The sequence below is a fragment of the Parasteatoda tepidariorum genome, chromosome 11 (assembly GCF_982258835.1).
Source record: "Parasteatoda tepidariorum strain Cologne lab strain chromosome 11, Ptep-v5.0, whole genome shotgun sequence".
Taxonomy (NCBI): domain Eukaryota; kingdom Metazoa; phylum Arthropoda; class Arachnida; order Araneae; family Theridiidae; genus Parasteatoda; species Parasteatoda tepidariorum.
Window position 1 is genome coordinate 866,905 of NC_141765.1, and position 21,096 is coordinate 888,000.

At 28.5% G+C, this 21,096-nt stretch overlaps 1 protein-coding gene across 2 annotated transcripts in view; it reads left to right on the top strand.

The window, feature by feature from the left end:
• Window positions 1-3,070: 3,070 nt before the first annotated feature.
• The window catches only part of LOC107452510 (uncharacterized), a 136,251-nt gene continuing 118,225 nt past the window's right edge, over window positions 3,071-21,096 (top strand). Inside the window, exons 1-2 of one of the 2 annotated variants that reach the window (XM_071187593.2) lie at window positions 3,463-3,477; window positions 20,041-20,180. The gene's annotated coding sequence lies outside the window, so the exon portion shown is untranslated. Of the gene's footprint in view, window positions 3,478-20,040; window positions 20,181-21,096 lie in introns of both variants that reach the window. The other variant, XM_071187592.2, reaches the window with a different exon arrangement.

Genomic DNA, 21,096 nt, shown 5'->3' on the forward strand with positions numbered 1-21,096 from the left:
GGTACACTTTACTGATTTTTTATAAATTTCTAGTTCAAAAGAATAATTTTTTAAATACTTTTAAAAAAATTTATTTTGTCCTTGTCACTCTATATAGTTAAAATAGGCGTCGCTAAAGTCGATTAGGATACAAATCTGATATCAGGCAATTTAAAAAATTCTGTGTAGTCCCCATTTAATCTACACTATTGTTTGTTTTAGTTATAGGCATTACTCACTTTTTTTTCTAACTATTATTAATAGCTACGTTTGTGAGGTTCAATTGACGATTTGTGAGGTTCAATCACTTTAAAGATTTTTTAGAATTTTTTGGTTCATAAGAGAAATTTGATATTAATACCAAGTCAAAGGACAGTTGTCAAAATTTCTAATACGCAATAATAAAATTTCTAATCTCGAATACGCCATCTGGGGAGAAACCGGTTTCATGCCTTTGGCCCTTCTTCCTTCCCTCTCCTCCTCTTTTCAGTGGTATAGTAATGTACTTGGATAGTTTCCCATTTCTTAATATTTTTCCTTTTTATTTAATTAAAATATTTTTTAAAATTTAAATGATACTTTCCTTTAGAACTATGTTTAATGTAGTTTTCAATTCCATATAGTTTTAAAAATCAAAAGATTTTAATCTGCATGAAAATCAAGACAGAAACTAACGTACTTCCTTCCTCTATGACTCTCCAAACGCTAATGGTGAATGCATGCGAAGTGTTGCCATAGGTAGAGAGTTCTGCTCAACGCCACCTGCAGCCCAGGTGCGCTAAAATCGATGATGATACAAATATGATATTAGGCAATTTAAAGAATTCTGTGTAATCACCATTTAATCTACACTATTGTCTATTTTAGTTACAGGCAGTGATTTCTAATTATTATTAATAGTTGCAGTTGAGGGGGTCATTTGGAGGACAATTTAATTATTTTTTTGCAATATTTTGGTTCAAAAGAGGACTTGGATATTAGTATCAAGTCAAAGGATGCATGTCAAAATTTATAAAAGCATACACATATGCTAGTAAAGCTTTTTTAAAATAGTTTTTATCTTGTCCTTGTCACTCTATATAATAAGCACAGGAGCCTCTAAAAGAGATTATGATGCAAATATGATTTAAGGTGGGTAAAAAAAATTCTGCGTAGCCTAAATTTAATGTCTACTTTTGTCTATTTTGAATATAGGCTTTTGAATATAGGCATTGCTCTCTTTTGATTTTCTAATTATTATTAGTGGTTGAGTTTGAGAGGGTCATTTGACGGACAATTTAATTATTTTTTTAATAGTTCTTTTGTTCAAACGAGAACTTGGATATTAATATCAAGTCAAAGGACATATGCCAAAATTTCTAAAAACATATATATATGCTAAAAAAAATTGTAAAACACTTTTAAAACATTTTTTTATTTTGTCCTTGCCACTCTATATATAGGTATCGCTGTCGCTAAAATAGATGATGATGCAAATATGATATGTGGCAGTTTAAAAAATTCTGTATAAATAACATTTTATGTATACTATTATGGAAAAATACGCAAAAAAATAAAATTAACATTAAGGAGTTCGAGCTTTGGACCACTCTCCTCAACATACTATAGGGACTACATTTCCCAGATTGCGGCTTTTGAAATCAGAAATCCAAATCCGTTGAAATAAAGCTATATTATTCATAGAAAGTACGTTTTATGTCTAACTTTGTGTCCGTAACTTGAAATATGATACGCACTAATTAGTTTGCATATTTGAGTTCACCCTCTCGAACCGTTAAGATCAAGACCTAGAATGTGAAGATCCAATCATTAGATCAAAGAAGTTCAGGATGATTCTTTTGTGTGTGTGTGTGTGTGTGTGCATCGTTTACACTGAACTTTTTTATTTCATGATAGAAACTTAGTAAATGTATCTTTCCATGTGTAACGCAACTTTGTAAGTTTTACACGTAAATAAATAATCCTTTGAAACTGAATGAATAATTTAGGCTGACCCTGTTTTGTAACCACATAGATTACAACTGATTTACCATTATTAGTATATTATAGTATAGAAAAAAGTGAGTTCAGGTAAGCCAAGAGTAAACAATAAAATTTCAAATCTGTTTTCTTTTTTTTCCCTTCAAACTATCAAAATATAAACATATTATGACAGAATTTCTGAGGATTACACAGTAAGGAAGTAAGTCTATTATGCCTATCCTATACTTTTTTTATTTACTTATTCATTTATTTCATAAAAAACTTGAATCTTCCTTGAAATTCTTCTACCCCCTCCAGCAGGTTGAGAGCCACTGACGTAATATCTAAACTACCTGAAATAAACTTCTTTCTTCTTGAAAAAAGAAACGAAAAAAAATAAGAGGAAAATCGTTTGCTAATAAATATTTCGAGCAGTATATGTACATTCTATTTAGACATTTGTGACCTAATCATCATCAATTAACGTTAACCAAACACAGAACTCTTTCTACTGGTCTAAGTAACCCACCATTCTTTTATGCCTTTAGCATGCTTGTTTCAGAAAACTTCCATGTATTTCATGCTTATACATTTCATGCTTATAGACCCAAAGTTTACAAAAATTCATTCATCTGTATAGCAAAAACTCTTAAAATGGTAGATGTTGTACAGTCCCTGCCTGGCCAACTTATTACACGCACTATAAGATTCTATGCAAAATCTTAATTATCAGGTGATACTATACAGCTTTACTGTTTTTACGAGACTGAAATCGGTTTGCCCTTGTTTACGTTCGTGTATCAGTGTGTTAAATTAGGCGATATATAATACAAATTCGACGATTAGATAAATTAGACGATATATTATATAATTATAGAATATTTGTTATATCGTGTATTTTATTAGTAAATTATAATAATTAAACCAAATTATTAGACGCACTATAGTGCTTTTATAATTGCATGTTTTGTACGAGTATATATGCTGCACTTTTATATTTAAACATACATGTAATGGGTTTTTATTCAGGAGATTTTTTATATACTTTGTATATGTATTTATTTTTAAAGTATTGCATTACAATGTTAACCAATTGACACACGAACGTAAACAAGAGCAAACCGGTTTCAGTCGCGTGAAAACAATAAAGCTGTATAGTATCATCTGATAATTAAGATTTTGCGTAGAATATTATAGTGTGTCTAATAATTTGACCAGGGACTGTAAGTGGCGTAAGGAACCCAGAATGGAAGTATATTTGAAAAAAAAAAAATTTTAATAATAATAACTTAGAACACTATTAAAAATGTCAAGCTTTTTCTTTTTTTCCTTTTAAAAGGAATGTTTGTATCCATCCTAACAAATCTAAAATCGACATTTTCAAAAATACGTCGTTCCAAATAAGAAAGTGGGAGAAAATAACCGAGGGAGTTGGTCCCACTCATTGAATTCGTTTTGTAGGCGATATTGAGTAGGCTGGAATGAAACAGTGGGCAGGAACAGCGACATGGAATACACAAACACTTTGAGTGAATGGTAAGTTTAAAATTCTTTTAACATTTATGCTTTTAAAGACAAAATATTTAATGCTAATAAATATTTTGCTGAAATTTCATATTCTTTTAAAACATATATTTTGCTTGAAAATAGAATTCATATTAATGCGATGCTTATTTAAAAAAAATGCAGTTTTAGATTGAACAATCTCTCACACTTTGATTGTTCAATTTAAAACAGCATTTTTTCTCATCCATTTGATCTCTCATACTCGAACCCGCTGACTCTAACAGGGTTGCATAATCTATATATATATATATATATATATATATATATATATATATATATATATATATATATATATATATATAGCTAAGTCTAACGAAATCTCTATGTGCAGTGAGCAATAATATAATATACCATATATAAAACTCAGGAAAACTTTTGTTTTGATGATCGGATAATTTAATATTATTAATAATTGTTAATTAAGCTTTGGAAACTACTCAAAAAAGTAATTTTACTGATTAAGCATACTTTTTTTCTCGCCTATACCTTTCTCTCTCTCTGTGTATATATATATATATATATATATATATAGCCATTCTGAAGCATAATTTTCACAAATCAAGGAAATCTGCTACTTAAACGCAATAACGTGGAGACTAATATTGTAAAAATTAGGCTTACTCAGGGTCATAGTTAATTTTGATTTTGAAAATAGTCGATAAAAATTAAATATCAGAAATGTATGTTTGAAATTTATATGGTAATTCTTTTAAGAAAAGATCGAATAAAGCATCTAAATAACTGAAGAGAAAAAAAAATTTATATCAAGCTAAAGATTTATACAAGAAATTTCTAAAGCATATATACCACTCCAGATTAAAATAAAATAAAAAATCAGACTGGAGAAATTTTGTTATCCTAAACATAAATATAATAAAATTTGCACATGTAAACATAGGATAGGTTAAGAAATCTACTATTGCTTTTTTTTAAATTTAATTTGAAATTTGCACATAATACTTTGAAAAAAAAAACTTAATAAATCCATATAGTTAAAGCTTCTAAAGATATTATATCAAATTATAAGATCAAACTAGAATATCAAATTCATCTGATTATGCCAGATTCAAAACAGGAAGGGGAGTATCATATTACAATTCAGGCAAAAAAAAAATTTTTTTTTTAAAGGCGATAAATATTTTCTCCCCTTTTTCAAATTTTTAATATGTTTACACCCTTTGAGCTCTGCATTAAGCTTTGTGAATAAAATTATACCTGAGCCCTAGTAAAAACTCTTACCACAGACTGAAGTTTCTGTAACTGCGATGGCAATGCATGCAGGCTGCAACTGTCATGACGGGTCATGTTGGGTCAATTTGGTTTGTCAGGTTTCAAAAGGGGAGAGTTGATTTTTTTTATCGTTCATCAATGAGAATAAAAAAGAAAAATCTTTCCTGTTTCACCTTATCTCAATTTTATACGGCAATTTTATTTACTTTAAAAGAAAAAAAAAAACGAACATTGTCTTGCTAGCAATTTATTATTTTTATTTTAAAATTATTTTAAGATAGAAATTATCTGCACATGGTGGGAAATCTGCAGTGTCCACTGACGTGTTACCGGGTATATATATATATATATATATATATATATATATATATATATATATATATATATATATATATATATATATATATATATATATATATATATATTTACCGAATGTGAAGCAAAATTTTACGAATAATGAAAATGTTTAGGGTGGTCACAGTGACCTCCCATCCCGGCGCCCTTGAATTTAGATTTTCCGTGATTCAAACTATATTTAATATATTCGAGCAATATATTAAATATAGTCTATACCATTATATACTAGCTTCAAATACTCAGGAATTTGTACTAAATAAAATTATGTAAGAATTATTTAACTAAGATATTATTTAAATGTTCAATAAAAAATTTAAAGAATAAATAAAATAAAATAAAATAAAATAAAAAACAGCTTTGAAGTGCTACAAGAAAAGTTTAGTTAATTGTAATTGGCTTCTTTATTTTATTCATATTTTATTCTTTTTATTCATTTATTTATTTATTTTAGTTTCTTCATTTATTTGTTTAGTTTAGATGTCTCCTTTCATATTTTGGAAAACTTTATTGCATAGTATATTTTTATTACAAAATTAAACACAGTTTTTTTTATTAAAATACAAATTGGACATACGGACATCTACTGCCTTCCAGACGGTTTTCCCCTAGCAAATTTTCGATTCGAATTTCAAGTTTTTGTATTCAGTCATACGATTTCCATGGAAATCATACGGCTAAAAACTAAATCCATAATGGAAATCATATGACCATGGAAATCAATGATTTCCATAGTCATGTGATTTCTATTATGTATGCACATATATACGCATATGTATGTATGCACATTTATTTTTTCTACACTGCTCAAAAAAATTAGGGGAGCCATGCGCTCCCCTAATTTTTTTGAGCAGTGTATGTATGTCTATTTATATATAAATGTATGTATAAAACTAAATAATCAGTTGATAATATAAATGATCAGTTTCTTAAAAAGAAAAGGTGCACGCCCCACTGCAGGGTTCATCTTATTCTCATTAAATATATATTTATTTCAATCGAAGATGTGCTTTTATTTAAATGTATTAAAACTTTTATTTACGATAATTTAAACCACCATAATATATTATGAATCTAAGAGTTTCAATCTAGGTACTAAAATGGCATACATTGAGGCAGGACATTTAGCGACACACAAAAAGTACTATTGTATGATACTGATACTATGTATCGAAAAAAGTTTTTATTATTTTTTATTACAATACAGCCTCATAAATTAATTCTCAAAAGCTTATCCCCCTCTGTATATCTTGTTCATAAAACCAGCCATGTCAACTCTGAAAGTAATTATTTTAATAAAATTTATTTTATTTTTATTTCTTGCCCCATTTTTATTTTTCGAAATTTTAAAAAATACATATAATTCAAATATTTCAACATTCAAAGTAAACTCTGCATAAAGTAAATTTTTAATGCAGTAGTAATTTTCAGTTTATATTATGAGAAATGTGAAGCATTCCCATATCAGATCAACAGCTATGATTGTGTCAATGTAATCAACCTTACGCAGAAGCCGCCTTTACTTCCCTGACAGGCACCCTTCTATCCGATGTTGGGTGCAAGCCGTTACTGAGGATCGAATCCTCACTGTAAAAAATTCCATATAAATTACGGTATGAAGACCGGCATTCAGGGTGCCGCTACTTTTTTCTGTAATATCTCATACACCGTAATTTTAACAGTAATATTTACAGAATTACTGTAATTAAACAAATATTAATACAAAAATTACGGTATAAAATGTTACAATTGAAATGGATTTTATGGTTTATATAAAACCGTCGTTGTACAGCCGACCCAATTTTGAGTTTACGACTACTGATATTCAACTCCGTAGCCTTGTAATTTTGAACCAATCCAGAAGACAAGAAAACTCCTGTATCAGTAACCCCAGAAGTATTGATTTGTTAGGGGAACATGGAGGACTTTGCGACTCGACAGATTTACCGTGCATCAGTCACCATTTACTACACGAGGAATCTTCGGAAGGTGGGGGTCGAGCCCACGAACTCTAGGATATGGGCCCAGTGTCTTACCAACCAGGCTATCCCGGCCCGGATTTTACGGCTGTCGCATTTAGGGTTATCAGGAATTTTTTTTTATCATTTATAGTGCAAAGTTCAGTCCTTATTGTACTTTTTGTTACTATTACTAAGTGTAATTTTGGGTAATGATTGTGAAAAACGCTACTTTAGGTGGTAAGCAATAAAAAGAAAATCCACTTTTATTAAAAACAAATATATTAATTTTAGGTTGTTTATTTTTGCTTTCGCGCCGAGTCCAAAACTTTTACCAGTCTATTGGTCAATATTTTTGTGAATATCTTATAAAGCCTTAGCTTTCACTGACTCTAAAATATTAAAATTTGCCGGCATTAAAATCAGGACAAAATGCTTGATCGATTAAAAATTTGTTCTATGCTTCTAATATTTACAATGTTTGACACAATATAAAGTATTATTTGAATCATTAAAAATGATTAATTAAAATAAGAATGAAAACGTTTCAAAAGTCCTGGAAACAATTTTATTTATTCCACAAAACTCTTAAATCCGCAGCTACTTTTAATTATTTTTCTTATGTCTTAGATCGTCTCATAAACATTGTGTAAACGCAGGGCTAAAGAGAATAGAAGGGCTGGTTCACTCCTTTGTAGAAACTCTCGCCGCGTCAATCCTCCGATTTTCTCTAGTGACGTCACTTTGGCGCAAAGTTCGCACTTTTACTTCAAGAACGGAGCGTTCGGCCTTAATAGCTCTTACTAATATTGAAACATTTCTTTTTGTGACACATTCTAAGACATTTGTTTTTTTTTCTATAATGAGTTTCCTCAGTTTTGCAGTTGCAACTTGCGAAATTTCTGATAGAAAAACAAAAGGAAAAAATATAAATTTCCGCGTGTTCCCTAAAGTAAATGAACAACTATGTAAAGAATGGATTCCGAAATGACACAGTTAATATAAAACAGCAATACGTTTATTCTATCGTTAAGAACTTTTATAAAAATTCATTATCTAAATAGAAACCGCCTCGTTACTTCAAAAAGAAAGGTAGGTGAAAAAAATTAAAAATATTGATAAAGTCAAAGAAAATTAAAATGTAAATAAAAAGTATAAATAAAATATATAGTATGTAGTTGAAATTCTCCTAATTTTATAACATATTTTTAATGTAGTTATTCTAAATATTTATGATTTTTTTTGAAAATTATATTCTCTAAACTTAAATATCTATAAATTATACCATCGTAAATTTAAACATCTATAAGCAATTGTAAAATTTCTAATGTCATTATGAGACTAAATTATTATTTTGTTTCAGTAATTAGCGTTTAAGGTTGATGTTTCCTAATGATTAAGTATGAACAAATTAATGGCATATTTTAAAATCAGGGATTTTAAATTTAACTCAACTTATTGTTATAAAAGAATATGTAGATAAAAAAGTGTCGATATATGCTTTCATTTTTCTTAATAAATAAAGTTAAAACTGAACTTTTTAAAATAAAGTATTTATAGTGTCATTTTCGCCAACTAGTAAAATATTTTTATAAGTTTTAAATGGTATTTTTTTTTAATATAATAGCCATGAAGGTTTTTTTGAACTATGTTTATGAACTGAAATAATGTGTTAATTACGTAAAGTTTGAAAGCTAATAACCAGAAAAAGTCTAACTTATTTTCACAAAGAGAAAGATGCAAAGTTATCATAATATCTTCGCTTGCGATCTCCGAGATCTGTGGACACAGTTACGTCATGAGGATGGAAATCTTAGCTTCAGCTCTAAGAGCGGAGTGAACTAGCCCTTCTATTCTCTTTAGCCCTGATGTAAACGTTTCAAAAAATTTTTGATGTCCAAACAATATTGTTAGCTATTTATTTAAGATTTAAATAATATATTGTAAAGTAAATATAAAATAATATCAAAAAGTCCAGAGCGAATTAAGATTCACCTAATAAATTCAGCTCGTTAGTCATTAAAAGAACACCAGCCTAACCATTTTGTTCAAACAATTCATTGCATGATACAATATTTGTCATTAAGAATTCATTTTTGAATAGTTTTGCATCAACTATTAGTAGTTCTGAAAACAAATAAAAAATTGTAAAATCAAATTGGATTATGTCAAAGAAAAATCATAAAATAAAAAAAATTGTCATTTGCAAGATATTTTTCGGGGCGAATTTTGATATGTTTTCGCAAAATGTTTATGAAACATGAATACATGTGTTTTTAATTCTAAAACGTCTTTCACTTTCATAACTATTGCAGGAATCTTTATATATCTTTGATTATAAATACAAATAAAAGAAAACAAATAACATTTCTTTTCGAACCTTGCTTCTATACCAAGAATTTATGTTTATATGATGCGAAAAGCGATAAATACGATAGGAATTCATCCCATTATATGTTTTACTTACTTCCGGTACAAGAACAGCGGAGAATGTCCCCTCAATACAGAAAGGGAGTTAAAAAGAAAAAAAAGAAGCATGGGATGGCAATTCAATAACAGGTCAGGTTGAAAGATCGGATGGGAAGAAAGAAAAGACAAACAAAAAATAGGGGGAAAAAGAAACCGGTTTGAAGTACAAAAATCCCTCCCATCTCAGAAGTTCGGAATGAACAGTGATGAATGATGAAACAAATATATAATTGGTAATGAGAGGTTCAAATGCTTTTAGTCTTTTATTTTTAACTTATTTTCAACCTTATAGTTCTTTTTTAAAATATTATAAGATAAATTATTATGAAATATTATAAGATTAAGTTTAATATAAAGATAAACTAATATAGAGACAAATTAAAAGTTTCAGTTGATTCATTTTCATTCTAATTTTTATTTAGAACGAAAAAAAAATTCCACGTTCCAATTTCCAAAATTTTTATGAAGTATTCAACGAATTGAGTACTAATCTTTAGAAAAAGCCCAATTCTTAAATTTTTATATCTCTGTTTTCAAACTTTATCAATCGAAATTATAATCTCTGAAATTTTTTCAAATATGTGGACCTTATTATTCAAAATTTCTTCTAAATTAGATAATAATAAATAATCATTAAATATTATTTGGATAAAATAGATTTTTTTTTTTAAATTCGTTTTTTCTGGAACTTTTTAACCGATTTCGTACAAATTATGTATTTTGAAATGCAAAATTACGTACTTTAAAATTATGTAAAAAACTGTATTACCTTACAACTCAAAATTTTCTAAGTATTATTTAATTAAATAATACCAAATAATTATTTACTATAATTTATGTTTACTATAATTATCTTTGATTAAATGAATTTTATAACCATGTGCAAAAATTTTTCGATTTGCTTAAAATGTTTCGATATATGGAGAAACACGCAAAATGTGAAACTAATATTAAGGGGCAAAAACTTCCGATTATTCTCCTGACTAAACTATCGGGATCTTTTTTTTCCCTTCCAAATTGCAGGTACCTTCAGTCCTTATTCGCCGAGAAAAAAGGTATGTTTAATCAGTGAAATTAATTTTTTGCTTAGTTTCCGAAGCTTAATTAATAGTTAGTTACGTTAATAGTTATTAAGCTTAATTAATACTTAGAACAAAAGTTTTCCAGCGTCTTATAAACGTATATTATATTATTGTACACTGCACAAACTGCACATAGAGATTTCGCTAGACTTGGCAGGGGCCTTTAATAATTGAAATTATTATTGATTGAAATATATATATATATATAACATTGTTGCCGAGGGGAAGGATTGAAACAGGTCTTAGACAGGGAAGGAGGGTACAAAATTTATTTATTAATTATAAGACAGAGCAGTCATGAAAGTGTACACGAAAAGTTGCGCTCCTCGGTTATATGTTAGGGAAAATCTTGCTAAGTAATATTCGTAAATGTCTTTATTTAGGGAAAAGAGGGAAATCTTAGAAATTACTATTGGTTTATGAAATAGGTTGAGTGATTCCCACGAAGATTAAAGGGAAAAATGTCCTGCTTTTAATTAAATGCATACTTGTGCCAAAATTAGATTTAAGGTCAGGATGTGGCTTTCAAAAGTGTGAGAAAGTATTTCGATTAGAATAATAAGTAAAAGAAAGGGATTTAAAAAAGATAAATTGAAGCTTTTTATGTTACATCCCCCCTCGCCGAAAATGCTTAAATTGTAATCCAAAAATTTTAAAAATTATCTACATATTTGCAGAATCTTCCCTCTGATAGAAGCACAATTAAAATGAAAATAATCAAATTTGCAATTTTAACAAGATATAAAGTAATATGACTTATAAAAATAAAAAAAATACACATTTGTACACATGTTAAAAATGATAACATAATTAAAGTGTTCGAGGAATAAAAAAAATTGTAGTAGCACTACCAGCAAACTTAAAAGTTTGATTTTAATTTTTTATAGTTTTTGTGACTTCAGTTTTTTCAGTTCCAAGTCCTTTGTTTAAAGATCACAACAAAGTTTTTTCACTATAGTATTCCTCATAATCACACACTTTAAATAAATCCTTCAATCAATGTGAAAAAAATTTATAAACATTTTTCAAAATGTGTAAGTTAAAATGTAAAACATAAAATACAAAAAACAGTTTTACAAAAAATTTAAATCTGGAATTAGACTTGAGTATTGTTTGCCTTCTTTGAAAATAAAATAAAAAATGACACAATGGTTGTTATTGCGAAGTCCAAGATTTCAATATTGTCTTTATGTCACTTTATTTATTATTTACCTTTGATATTTATCACTTTAATAGCAAAATATCCGGAAATTTTTTTTCTTCTTTTCTTTATGTCCAAAATTTGACTTCTGTAGCATTTTTTCTTTTCTTTCTTTCTCTTATTTTTCTTTCTACTTTCTTTTTATATTTATTTATACTTCTATTTTCTTTCTTGGTATTTATTGCAATCATTAACCAGGATTTCAGGAAAAATGTGTAGGGACAAATTGCTTTCATAATCAGAAAAGGTGATCAGATTTTGCATTACAACTCGTTTAACACAATCACTAATTGAAATCCAAAACAAGCTTTCAAATTTAATATGGTATTAAGGTACATCAGTTTTTAATTTTTGACTTATCTAGCTATTTTCCTTATTTTTAATCTGAAGTGCAAGTTTGGTTAATTTGCAAATTACCTTTTGTTTTTTTCATTTATACCTTTCTCTCTTTTTGGACATAATTTTTTCATTTTTTTTTCAAAAATGTTAGTTCGGATATTTTTTTAAAGTGATTTTTGTGCAGAGATCTTAATTGGTAATTTAATTTGTCACAATCGGGTGTTAAAAAATTCTAATACTTTCATTTCTATTTTTAACGTAATTTTAAGTGTATTCGGTTACTATTACTTTACAATTTGTGTTTGGTCACTTTTTCTTTATGTTGGGATTCACTCTCAGCAATAAGAAACTTTGCTAGTTAATGGAAATTACTGAGCTAGAACTGAGCTATGAACTATTTACCAACGTTGGACTAAAGCATTAATGTCTGGTTTCACATTTCAATTAAATTCTAACAACAAGTATTTTATTCATTTTCCAAATTATTTGTATTAGTTTTAACATTTCTTGATTTAATTTCTGCCACACCGTAATTGCATTTATGTATTAAAATTGAATTTCAATAATTATTGTAGTTGCATTAAGAAGCGAAAAAAAATTTTCATCTTAACTCTACACACTATAGTAAAACAAAAATATAAATTCTACTAATCAATAAATCATGGAAACTTTAACACATAAAACAATAAATATTGAAATAATTTCTTCATCATTTTTTATGCCAATCAAAACAATCAATTCTCAGAAAATAAAAATTTTTCAAGAAAAAAAATTTTCAACAGTAAATACGATCAATGTATAGAAAGTAATTGTTTCAACTGAAATATCAAGTATGGGGAAAAAATTTAAAATCATTATCTATGATTTTTGTTTATTTACATGAGTGCTTTTTTTTTAAATCAATAAAAATTAAATAAATTGTTTTATGAGAATTTAAAAAAAAAATTACCACAAAGGATACGTGAAAAAGTTCGAATTAGTCCAAGAAGATATTTTGAAAACCGCAACATCATAGATGAAAGTGTGTTGAAGTTCCATGAACACAATTCCAAATGCAAAGACGAGAGCTGCTAGGGAAAAAATTTGTTTGTAAATTGTTGAAAAAATTTGTTGTCGTAAATTAACACCGATAGTGAAGGAGAAATTGAAGCGGATTCTTTGAGTTCTGAGTAGGAGGGAGGGAATGGCGGTCATGGTAAAGGAGTGTGAGAAAAATTATTCATCGACGATAAAATCCAGAGCAGCAGTGGGAGAGGCATAACTAAGTTTTCCGTAAACACTTGTAAGGGAAAGGGATGGGATTTCAAATCGAACACTTTTTAACGTCTATCAGGAGTCCGATACAGTTTTTCTTTTTAGTCAAAGGGGGGTGAAAAATATCGAAGTTCAGCTCTCTAGTAGTATATTCATCACCTTCAGAACGTAGACATAACATGCAGCATGGACAAATGGAAAATCGATGATTGTTAAGTTCCACTGGGCGTAGGTATCATTTATATAAACAAAAAGTTTGATGACTGAAGCATTTATTTTTTGTTGAAGATACTGGATGAATTATGAATTGCCATGAGTTGAAGAAGAATTTGACTGATAAATTTTCAACTGTCCATATGAATGAAATATTCCATATTTTTGATGTACCCTCTTCCGAAGTTGATTTATTTTCAAAATTTAAGATGATTATTTTAATGAGATATTACATATCGTTGATGCACCATACCTCCTTCTCGACTGTTTAATCCTGTCGACTTATAACGACGTTGCCGAGTGGAAGGATTAAAACAGGTCTCAGGCCGTGAAGGAGGGTACAAAATTTATTTATTAATTATAAGACAGAGCAGTTATAAAAGTGTACACGAAAAGTTGCGCTCCTCGGTTACATGTTAGGGAAAATCTTGCAAAGTAAAATCCATAAATGTCTCTATTTAAGGAAAAGAGAGAAATCTTAGAAATTACTAATCGTTTATGAAAAACGACCTATATATGTGTGTGTAATAACAGGGCTACATTCCTGTTATCATTGGTTACAATTAGCTCAAATAATTCAGTCGTGAACCAATTATTCCTTCATTAGTTTTATTAACGGGTAGGCTGGTGGCCATAACATTTCACATCCACTCTCCACAAGGGAGGGGATGAACAAAACTCCGAATGGTTCCCGCACATCTTACATGGATCACATCATGCAGCAAGAGTTGCACAAAAACAATCGCTCCTGCTTTAAATACTAACAGAGAAGGAGGTGAAAAGGCTCAATTCGTACATACCTTGTAAGTCTACACATTAAGGAAAATCATTTACTGCTTCCTAACATGGAAGTGAAAGAGGGAAAGATTCGAAAAATAACTCTTTTGAAATACAAATCTAATTATAATTCAATGGTATGTTTTCAGCCTTGAGTCCCAAAATAGAATATCTCTACACCTATTCTTTACCAAACACATTTTATGAAAAGAGTTTAAATGCTTTTATTAATACAAAAGTATTTATAATTTTTGTATTACATCCCCTCCAAAAAAAATTTTGGTAAGCCAAAATGAAAAAAATTTAGAATACTTAAAAATTTTAAAATTTAGGTTGGTACGACTGTTCCTTTTCCCTACTACAAATAACATTTTTTCAATTATGTGTAAAAAAACAATTATTTACAATGACAAAAATGAAAACATGATAATGCATATTATCTGTTTAATCAACTAAACAGAAAGAAAAATGATACATATTTATATAACTATTCTACTAAAATTTTCAAAAAAAAATTTCACGCAAAAAATATACATAATTTTTATGCGAACGAACTGGACAACAAGTGTCATTTATTCTGAATTTAAGACTCTGTGTGGTTAAAAGGGGTTATTTACTTGATGAAAATCTGTATTTCCCGTTAAAATGGAGGAAAACAGAATTTCATGAAGCACAGTGATATTGAGAGATCCAGATTGGACTATACAAAAATAGTTTATAAAAAATTTTCTCACCTTGTTGAGAGAAAAGAAGTTCAACTTTCATCGCCCTCACATCCAAATGATGCTGAGGTAAACATCTCCACACGCGATTCGGATCTCTCAAAAATATAGGTTTTACTTCTTCCTTTGAAGAAAGTAAAACAAAATTTCTTTTCCTTCGGACACTATTCATGACTTAATTTCAACATTTGTGGGCTGTGATATTTCCTAAGCTTTGATACATGTACTATTTAAAAATTTTGTTTACTTAAATTATTCTTTTTATTTATTTTGTAATTAGCTTCTGAAATTTTTTGAAGAATTTTATGCGGTCCACTAAAAGGAGGTGACAACTTACTTGTATTAGGATAAGTTAATTCTTCAAACATAACTAATTTATCAGTTTTAAAATCTATATCTAAAAATCTAGCATCATAATAAATTTTGTTTCTTTCATGATATTCTTCAGTTCCTTGAACTGCTATTTTTTTTAGCTTCCTCAACAGGTGGATAGATTTCTTCCTTTAAGGGATTTTCATAGGGGAGTCTACCATGCATGAGGTATGCAGTTGGAAATTTTGTTACAGAATGGGGAGTTAAGTTATGAGTATTAGCTATATCTTTAAACAAAGTAGGCCAGGGAGTTTTAGTAGGTTTTTCATTAATTTTACATTTTGAACGCGTAATTATTGTTTGACCAAGGCGTTCAACCTTGCCATTACACTGCGGATGATGTGCAGTTGTCAATAATTGTTGAATTTTATTACGTTTCAAAAATTTTTTAAAATGAGAAGAAGTAAAGGCAGCGTTTCTATCACTCAACAAAGATTTAGGAATTTGATTTTGAGAAATTTGATGTAAAAAATTTGTATAAGTTTCTGAGCTAATGGATATTGATGCAAAAGCCCGAATGTATCTTGTGAGGTGGTCAATAATTAAAGTTAAATACTTTTTAGTTGAATTATAGTATTCCTAAGAACGAATAAATTAACATTCTTTCCGACAACGACAGCTATGGAAGTGACAACCGGTTCTGTTTCGAATTCACGAAGTAGTTTTTGTTTTAAAATTTTCTTTTTAACTCAGTACACATAACAATTCTCATTTCCGATTATGACTTTAAAAGATAGAATTGAAAGAACTAAAATCTACAATCTGAAAAATTTCGTATCAAATTATGGTATAAATTACCAGCACTTTGGGTGCCTTCTCCGTAAAATCCATTCTTAAAACCCATCCCACTAAAATCTACAATCTGAAAAATTTCGTATCAAATTATGGTATAAATTACCAGCACTTTGGGTGCCTTCTCCGTAAAATCCATTTTTACCGTAAAATATTGTACCGTAAATTCCACAGTAATATTTATTTAATTAGAGAGATTCAGTGATATTTATGGTATTTAATATTATAAAAATTATGGTCTATTAGATTTTTTTTCTCGTAAAAATGGATTTTACGATAAAAAGTACCGGCAACCTGAGTTCCGGTATTTTTTTTTTTTTTTTTTGTAATTTGATCCTGAATTTTTTGCAGTGTATAATGGGTAGAGAAAAAAACGGACCACCCTGAATAACTTTTAATTTAATAAACGGATGTTCACGTTCTAGGACTCAATCTTAATAGTTATAGGGGGTGACCTCAAATATGTTAATTAATTCGTGCAGACGAAATAATTAGTTTAGCTCTTGCGAAATTAAGTTTCAAAGAAGTCTTGTATTTAAAATTCAATTTCTCAGGAACTATTCGACCAATTTTTCTCAAATTTCGTATTTTCCCACGTGAAATTGCATACTCTAAAATTATTCAACATTTTGAATACCTTACAATTCTAAATTATTTCGACTATTATTAAATAAGATAATATGCTCTAAAAGTTATTTTTTTTTTAAATGGAATTATCTCTGACTACAAGAATTTTATAACTGTGTGCCAAAATGCTTCAATTCGCTTAAAAAGTTCTCGAGATATGACGAAATACGCAAAAAGTAAAATTAATATTAGGGTTCAAAATTTTGGATCATTCTTCTGATCAAACTAGGGGAACCATATTTATTTTTAATTTTTATTTATTTTTTTATTTGAGCACTACACATTTAACTCAATTCAACAAAATCTAAAGACATACAGAAATAAACATTGGACGAGTTCTTAACAAGGAGGAAGTCCGAATTACTTCGAGAGTAAAATAATGTCCGACTTTTTGAAATATCCAGTTCATAGTTTCTTCACGACATCCTATTTCTTTATTTGGAGAAAGTTATATTTAACAATTGTGTGAGGGAAAACAGTACTGTACAGATAACTTCATAATAATATCTGATTAATCATTTTCAGAAACTGAAAGTCCATTTCCTTAGCACCTGATTCGACCAACCTGCCGAAATTTCGCAAATCAAATGCTAATTTCAAATAGCATATTAGCATATTTTATATGAATTTTTATTTAATAATAAGTAAATCTATACTGCTGATAATTTATGTGACAAATAAAAGTTTCTTATTAGAATATTTTACTTAATTCTACATCCTTCGTTTACGTACAAAGGAAGAAATTAATCTATTCTCTGACTTTGCGGAAATAATTTTCATTCAAAATAGGTTTTATGTTAATATTAATAATCTTAGGTAAGTAATCTTTGCGCAATGAAGCAACTAAAGATTTTTATCAAAAGTACAACCAATAAATGATAAAATTCAACTTTTTCTTTCATCACATCCTTATATAAATCTTTAAAGAGTGAACGATTTGTTTTCTGACTTGATGCTATTACAGAAAAGAAAAAAGTATGATTTTGTGTACGAAGAACAGTAATTAATTATAATATTTTTTAGCTATAAAGTATGTAATATGAAGGGTTATCTTAAAATGAAAATGTCTCCCGGTTTATCTATAGGGACCATATAGCGACTAGCCCTATAATTTAAGAGTAAATAATCCAAATCCATAAAGAAAAAGGCAAAAAATTCAGACAAAAGCGTTTTTGTGTACTAAAAGGTAATTTACATTATCATTTGCAAGAATTAATTACTATATTTAGGGTGTCTCCATAGATTTTTCGGATCTCACTATCTAAATCTTATCTATTGCGGCCATATTTTATGACAGCGGTTAGTCACATAATTTGAGATTAAATAATCCAAATCCATCAAGCAAAAAAGTAAATTCAGACAAAGTTCGTTTTTGCGTTTTAGTTGGTAATTTAAATTATCATTTGCCAAAAATTAATTATAAGATTTCGAGTGTCTCCGTCTAGTTTTAGGATTTAACGTTTTAATTAGTCTGATTTTCACGCACTAATAAGTGTCATTCAAAGTTCAAAATACTTCTAAGATTCAACTTCAAACACGCTAATTAATTATTGCGAAGGTAAGAATATTAGACATAAAAATGTAATTTCTCTAAATAAACTCACCTTTTTTTCGAGGGATTTGGTAGTTTCCTTCAAAATAGTTTAAAATAATTTTTAAAAAATTTATACCGCACAATTTACATTTTTGGCTATTATTAAATGAAATAATAATAAATAATTATGTAAACGAGCTTATCCAAAGATTTTTTCTTTGTTATAAGATATTAATAATAACTTTTTACCAACCAAATAATATAAATATTCAGTTTAATGTTTCAGTTTAATGTTCAGTTTAATGTTATTAATGTTTCAGCCACGCTGCATTTTTCGTAATTAACAAAATAAAAAAAGAACTTTCTTTTTTTCTTTTTTACGTGAAAATGCTCAAATGAGTAAAAAATGGATAACAAAAATTAAGTATGTCATCACATTTTTAGTAGAGTTTATCAGGAAGTTTTATATTATACATGACGTGGCACATTTATAAATGAATTTATTCGTGAGTATTCTTAAAATATGTTTTTTTTTTGGGGGGGGGGGGTAGGGTTAAGATTTTCAGTTTAAATGTCCTTCTTAAAACGAAACTCTTTTTAAACTAACCTTACAATTACATTCGATACTTTTACTCATATTTTTTCCACACTATAAAAACTTAGGTGTGTCAACATTTTTATAATTTTATTCAATTTAGAATTTCAACCGGGCAGTTAAGATTTAGAATTTTCTTAAATGAAAAGATTTAATTTACCTTAACAGAAATGAGAAGTTCTGAAAACTTCTGACTTTCTGTGTTCTGAAGAACTGTTTTTCCCCCTCATAAATTAAATATCAAATTTAAAATAAAAATAAGAAAACGATTTTGCTTCGATAGCCAGAAACTTGCAGACAAGTATAACCCGGGAAGTTCGGGTTGGAGTGATCCCGTAACATGGGTATTTGGTACTTCCTGAAGACCTAATCAACAATTCCCTACCCTGTTCGAAAAGCAACCATTTCAATTTACCAAGCATATTTACTTCACATTTGCTTTTTCTAGCAGTTGCATTTACTAAGACCCCAGGCACAGAGGAACAGTGGACTATACCCGAGTAGATTTTTAAAACAGGCGATAAAATTAACCCTTTAATAAAAGCTTTCTTCTTTTGTTTCGAGGACAAATGGTTCATTTTACCTTTGGTGAACACTTAAAAATAACAAAACTAACCCCTTAATTGTAAATAAATAAACAAAAAGAAAAAAAAAATTATAATTTAAAAATGACTCTAATAATTTTTCAATTTGTTTTGATAAAAATGTGAACAGTTTTGGATCTTTCCAGAATCTCCTTCATCTACGCACGTGACCATAAGTTCCTTTTTTACATTTATAATTAATCTTAATTTGCAAATTAATACCCGGATAATTGTTAACATGCATTATTCTTCCAATAAATGCATTCTTCCCAATAAACTCACAACATTCACCAGTTCATACAATCGAGAAAATTTTCATGTTTATGATGTACGATAAAGTTTGTTTAAAATTAAAAGCTGAGAAAGACTATTTGTATGAATGAAATACCACGTCTTGCATAAGATTAACACCTTACAAACATCCCTACAGGTTTTCCCTTTTCCCCTATTTCTAAGACGGCGAGTATTTCCAAACGTCTTTCGCCTTCTATTGTTGAAAAGCAGGTCTAATGGTATGTTAGAGTAGGTTGCATCTGCACACGTTGGCTGAAAAATTTTGTGCACTGAAATGTAAGTCTTTTGTAGTTTTTAACGCCTACTATGTTTCGTAGTTTTGACATTTATTATATTTTGTTGTTTTATTAGAGAAAGAATGATTTATACTGTTTCAGTAACTTTTAAAGAATAATATTTACCGGAGTTATGTTCTGTTATTTGTAAACAATGCTAAAAATGTAAATAAAATCAGGGTTACATTGATTTCTCTCTAGAAAAAAGAAGCAAACGTAAATACTATCAAACGTAATGGATAATATATGCTTGATAAATGCAAGGAAGACTCTAAATTAATTTAGATATTCATTGAAAAAGACGTGTTTCAAGGAAAATAGTCATTTTATTGATCGTTGTCTAGAAAATTAGCATTTTACGCAATATTTGCAATCAGTTCCTTATTAATTTTTGAAGAATGTTGATCGAGTGCCATAAATATTTTTTAATGATAATAATCGTTAATTATAAATGCTTTTTTAAGGTAAAATGGTTAAAAAAAACAGTAAAAATTCTAATAATTTGTTAATGGTATATTATTTTCATGATCCATTGTGTAAGAATCATTCCTTGTTCTGAAATGTAAAAGTTCAAAATCTCGTAAAACCTTTATAACCATTCTAAAATACGTTTGAATATTTAAATCATTAGAATTATACAGGATTGCCCACTCCCAATAATCTAGGGTTCTGCCCCGTCCCCCAATAAAAGATTCAAATAGATCCGCCACTTCTGCCAACAACAAAAATACTCGACGCTATTCTTAATTGCCTCAGGGCCCGGTTAAAATTCTCTACTAAAAGTATATTGTTTTATACATTTTTTTTTTAATTAATAGAATTTCTTTAAAATAAAATTAATAACGATATGAATCAATAGAACACTACATTTACTTTTCATCTGAAATAAGCTTTAAATAATAGTTAAAAATATAATA